The 5648-nt window shown below is 55.5% G+C and overlaps 1 long non-coding RNA gene across 1 annotated transcript; it reads left to right on the plus strand.

Annotated features, from left to right (window-relative positions):
- The first annotated feature begins 4173 nt into the window (after positions 1 to 4173).
- Positions 4174 to 5642, plus strand: LOC109390850 (uncharacterized). Its single transcript, XR_002125658.1, has 3 exons — positions 4174 to 4413; positions 4981 to 5046; positions 5307 to 5642. It is a non-coding gene; the product is annotated as an uncharacterized LOC109390850 (long non-coding RNA).
- Positions 5643 to 5648: the final 6 nt, after the last annotated feature.

The following is a 5648-nucleotide window of genomic DNA, read 5'->3' on the forward strand; positions in this document are numbered from 1 at the left end:
AATGACAGTTCCCACCGAGCTGGGGCCTCGTGAGAATGAACAAGGCTATGGGTGCAAGTGCCCAGCCTGGGGCTGGCACACAGGGGACCCCAGATGGACGGACGGATAGGTGGATGGCGCCCCTTTCCTTCCATCCCACTTCCTGAAATCTGGACACTTCCCAGGGCCATGCCCCTGCCAGGAGCTAAGGCTGACCTGAAGCCCTGACCTTGACCCTGATCAGCAGGCGACTCCACCTTCAGGCCATAGCTCCCTCCCTTGCTCACATTGTACACCTCAGAGAGGTTCCCTCAGTATCTCATTGAGCGAGTGAATACATGGATGAATAAATGTGCCCGCCCTCCCCTCTGTGTCTGCTCACCAGCCAGCTTGGCCTGATCTCGGTCCCACCTTCCTGGGCTGGTTTGGCTGGTCCTGCGGGCTCTGTCGGTCCTAGACGCCTCTTCACCCTGGCTCGTCCAGTCTTGACCTCAGAGCCAACCCCGGCCCAGGGCTAGGGGATGACCCATGGGAAGGGAGTGAGCAGGAGAGGCGGGGGTTCCTTAGGCGCACTGGGAGCGGCCGGTTCCATGGGAGACAGGCAGACCCACCCCCTCACCCGTGGCTCCCTTTGAAGGGGGTCTCTGGGGAAAGCTGGAGGGGGTGAATGAGAGGTGGGGCCACAGGCACCCACCCCTCCGCCCCAGCTTTCTGGCTCCTGACTCCGCTCCACCTCTCCACCTGGGAGCAGGGCTGAGCCCCTCGCCTTAAGGAGCCCACCAGACACATGGGTGGACAGAGGCCACTGGAGCAGACAAACGGGTCCCTGGGCTGGTGGGGCTGACTCCGTGAATAGCCACCTGCTCTGCCCCACGGTGCCCCAACCCCCACCAGCTTCTGGCAGGATGGCATGGCTGGTGGGTCGCTTCCACAGTACTGACACCTGCTCTCAAGTGTACCCTTCTGGGCTCTCACTTATCATGGGGCCCCTTTCAATACCAAAGGCCTTTCTGCTCACCCCCGCCCCAACTTCAGAAACACCCACAGGTGCTGGTCCTACAATGCCAAACAGCATCATCAAAACCGAGTTGGCAAAATTTGTGGAAATCCTCAAAATTTGCAGAAATATCTTGGCCAGAGTATTGCTGTTTGTCCTTCTAAAGCTCAGCTATACCCCTTTCGAATTAATAAACTCTCGCCCTTTGAGATAATTACTGGGAGCCCCATGAATCTAGCTTTTCATATTTTTGACAGTATTTTAAAGGTCTAACTGCATCCCTTAAAAATAACCAGTCGAGTGGCTCAGTTAAGAGCGTGAGCTCTGAGCAACAGGGTCGCCGGTTCGATTCCCACATGGGCCAGTGAGCTGTGCCTTCCACAACTAGATTGAAGACAATGACTTGAGCTGAGCTGCAGCTGAGCTGCTGGTGGGCGGCTGGATGGCTCAGTTGGTTAGAGCGCGTGTTCTTAACAACAAGATTGCCAGCTCGACTCCTGCATGGGATGGTGGGCTGTGCCCCCTGCAACTAGGTTGAAAAACAGCAACTGGACTTGGAGCTGAGCTGCGCCCTCCACAACCAAGATTGAAGGACAACAACTTGACTTGGAGGTAAATGGGTCCTGGAAAAAACACATTGTTCCCCAATAAAGTTAAAAAAAAAAAAGAATCAACTCTGCCATTGTAGCATGAAAGCAATGTGTAACCGATGACCATGGCTGTTGCCCAATTAAAAAAAAATAAATAACCACACTTCAGTAGAGCAGCCTTTTCACAGTTCTCTCTGGGAGACAGCAAACACCACACGTTGCCATCCTGAGATTTTGTTTATTGGAAAAGGCACCTCCCAGAGACTCTTCAACTACATTGGGTGTGCTCCAGGAGACGAAAACCGCAAACTCTACACATTGCCACCTGGAGATTTTGTTTATTGGAAAAGACACCTCCCAGAGACTCTTCAACCTCATTGGAAAGGTCCCTATCGAGTGCTATTAACAGCCCCTGCGCCCCCAGGCTCCAAGGAATAGATTCTTGGATTCAAGTTCAACCTGAACAAAGCTCCACAACCCAAAGAGCTTGCACACCAACCCATGACCTAGAACTCAAGGGCTCAGGGCTTGCAGCAGACAGCACCTGAAGCACACAGCTTTCCCGAGAGGGCCGGGCAGGCCTGGACACCCTCCTCCCTTGCTTCTTCTCACTTTCTCTTCTCCATCTCTTTCACCGAAGGACAAGGCCCTCGGCCACGTTTCCCAGCCCCTCTCTGACTGTTGGATTTGTTACCAGACACCTTGGCCGACACCATGACAGCAGTGACCCCCTAATCCTCACTGTAACCAAATTTTCACATATTCCTAATGCTACTGCTAATTTTACCTGGTTTCCCCTGGATGTTACACACTGAGACTCCTGCACCTCAAGCCCCCCATACCCAGCTTTTTCTTAAATTTCCTCACATCTGGCAGTGACAGTAATCTCCCAGATGCTTTTCAAAACAAGACTATGCTGCAACCACCTCATTCACACCCTTGTCTATATAATACCTGTCTATAGAACAGCACAAGCCCAAATCCCACATGCAGGACCTTTTCAAGGTGGACCCTCCTAGAATGTTCAGAGAATGTAACTGATCCCTGGTCGTTTGATCTATTTAGCTGGTTGCCTCCGGGTTTGGGCTCCTGGGTTAGGACCTTGATACAAACTGGATTCGTGGCTCTGCTGTTCATTTTGTTTTGTGTCATTGTTTTTCAACTTTCTACCTGTTGTCTATCAAACCCCTGTAGAAAAGACGCACCCAATAGGATGATGCTGGCCCAACACATCGAGATGCTCTCCAATGCTTGTAACCTCAACAAGATAGGAACTTTGGGAAATGCCCGAGAGTTCCATCCTCGACCTTCCTTGTTATTCACATATGGCCTTCAGTGGCCTTCAGTTGCTGTGCATATGCTCACTCCGATGTGGGACATGACAGCCAGGCAAGGTCCTTCCTGGCATCCCGGGACAATGCTGCTAAATATGGAAAAACATGATGCTTTTAAGGAAACATCTTGATCAAAAGGGGGAAATGTAAAAAGGAATAAAGGAAACCTTATTCAAAATGGAGTTGGGGAGCCATGAAGGCAGAACTCTCATGCACATACCACTCGTTGCAGCTTGCATGGCCCAGCAGGAATAGGGAAGACTTCCCCTTGGCCTGGCAACAGTAGGCTGCCCCCACCTGCAGCCAATGAGAAGCCACCTCCACTTCAAACTCTCATGTTCCTCCAAGGAACTTTTGTTCAGAACCTTTATCCTCCTCGAAATCTGGAAGGGTGGAGCGGCAGTGATGGAGACGGAACTAGATGCCCTGATGACGTGGACAAGGAACCCTGTGACGTGTGGGGCGTGTTCTACACCGACTGGGTGCCGTCCCTCCCACCATGCCTCCCACTGGTTGTGGTGAAGGGTGTGCAGACTTTGCACAGAAAACACTCACTACAGCATGATTTCAGCACTACCTGTGAGCAACCTAAATTCCCACTGGTACACAGGTGCTCATCCATGAGGGCACAGCCAAACTGGGATCCTTCTGGAAGGATGTGGAAGCAATGGGTTCACAGCTGCCTGGGGAGGCCTTCACACTGTTGGTGCATCTTCCTCACAGCTAGAAACATTGGCTTAAGATCCATTGGTCTGCTCTGCCAGACACCCCCAAAAGGGGAGAGTGAACAGGAGCCCAAATGGAGACACCCCTCGCCTACTTGGGGCTCTGTAGAGACTGCCCGGAGGAGACCACCACATAGGGAGGCTGCGGAGGCCATGCTGGGCGATGGAGTAACGTTGGCTGAGCCCGGATCCCGGGCACACGCTGAGCCCTGATCCTGGAGGTTCCTGGGGGAACTCAGGTAAGGGTGGAGGCCTGTCAGCGCACAGGCACCCTAGACAGAGCCTGCCCAGACTCAGGCTGGGCCTCAATCCTCCCACCCTCAGAAGACAGCTGCAACTTTGCAGAAAGGTTCAGCCTGAGTCACTCTGGGGTGTTCAGGCAGAAATTCTGTTGGGTTGTCGGAAAAGTCATGACGTATTTTTGCAACGAAAAACAGAAAAATACGTCATGACTTTTCCGACAACCCAACAGGAGNGTGGAACCACGCTTTTGGGGGCTGAGCTGGGCTGGGGTGGGTGGGGCGGGGCCGGAAAGGTGGGGAGGAGGGTGGGAGGATCGCTCTGCTGCCAGGCGCTGCCTGGATTCCCTCTGCACCCTCGAGAGAGATGAACACTATCCAGGCCACCGCTGCAGGGTTCCGGTGGAACAATCTTGTGGTGAGCCGGCCTTGGCCCGGAAGTTCATTGGCCAGCCCGAGGGTCCCGCGGGCTCCTGACAGCCAGAGGGGAAGGCGAGAGCTCTGTCCCAGGCTGAAGTACTCTGCCACGTCTCAGGGAGCGGCCTCCAGGTACCCCAACCTACCTGAGCATTGGGACCCCCAGGGACCCAAGAATCAGCATTATTTAAAGGGCCCCCACCCCAGGTGAGCCCCATCCCTGGCCAGGTTTGGGAAGCATAGGTCTGCCCAGCAGTGGTCATCCTGGATACCAGTGGCCCAGGGATCACAGGCCATCCTTCCAGGGAGGCCAGACAGGTCATGCAACATTGTGCCTGGGTCACACAAGACCTCAGGCCTTCTCACCTGACCAGTGCCCCCAGCTCCAGTGGCAATGCCCATGTGGGGGAGTTGCCTTTGGCCCCAAATTGTGGCACTTGTCAGGAGCCTGTGGTGGAAATTCCATCTTGAGAGCTTCATTCCAAGACCAGGGGAGCTCAAGAATCAGAATGCCTTAGGGGAGCCCGGGCAGGGAGTCCTCAGCAGGCCTGGGTTGGGTGCCCCAGGGGGTCTGCAGGGACTGTCCGCACTCTGGGCCGGAGGCAGCACTCTTCAGAACCCCAAGGAGTGGCTGGTTGAGTGCGCAGCCCAGACTGCTGGCCAGAACCTGGCTGTCCTCTCTCCCTGGGGCCCAATCAGGTGTGAGCTCCTCCCTAGGGAGGCTAGCAGGAAGCCAGACCCCACACCAGGAGCAGTCAGCCTCAGGTAAGTGACCGACGTCGCCCTCCCCCAAGCTGGCTGCCAGGCCAGCACAGGCCTCAGGATGCTGGCTGGCAGGGGGAGCAGAGGTGGGCAGATGTGGGCATCCATCCCCAGCAGCCCCTGACCTCCTCACCCAGCAGGAGAGGCTTGGGAAACCCTCGTTACCCTGCTTGTGTGAGTCTTTTGTCCTGGGCCAGGTGGCATCCTTGGCCAGTGCTGGGAGGAGCCCCGGGACAGGTCCTCCCTCCCTCCCGTCCCAACAGGTGATGGAGTAGAGCCCTGCCCGGCTGCTGGTGGGCTCTGGGATCACTGAGAGCAGGGGTCCAGTGGGAGCTGGGCATGCTGCAGTGCCAGGGAGCTTCTTACACCTGCCTCCTGCATCCGTCTTCCACCCTGACCTAGTCCCATCCTAATACTGACAACACTGCCCCCAACCCTGGGGACCGTGCTGCCCACCCCGCCCCCACAGAGAGGGTTCTGCCTGGCGGGTCTGCCCTTGGAACCCAGCAGGAAGCGCACAGGAGGCAGTCAACGAATGCTGGGCCAGGCCCCCTAGTGGAAGTGTGTGGCACTACACAATAAGGGGAGCCGGTGGAAATCAAACA

The sequence above is a fragment of the Hipposideros armiger genome, unplaced genomic scaffold (genome assembly GCF_001890085.2).
Source record: "Hipposideros armiger isolate ML-2016 unplaced genomic scaffold, ASM189008v1 scaffold_280, whole genome shotgun sequence".
In the NCBI taxonomy this organism is placed as follows: domain Eukaryota; kingdom Metazoa; phylum Chordata; class Mammalia; order Chiroptera; family Hipposideridae; genus Hipposideros; species Hipposideros armiger.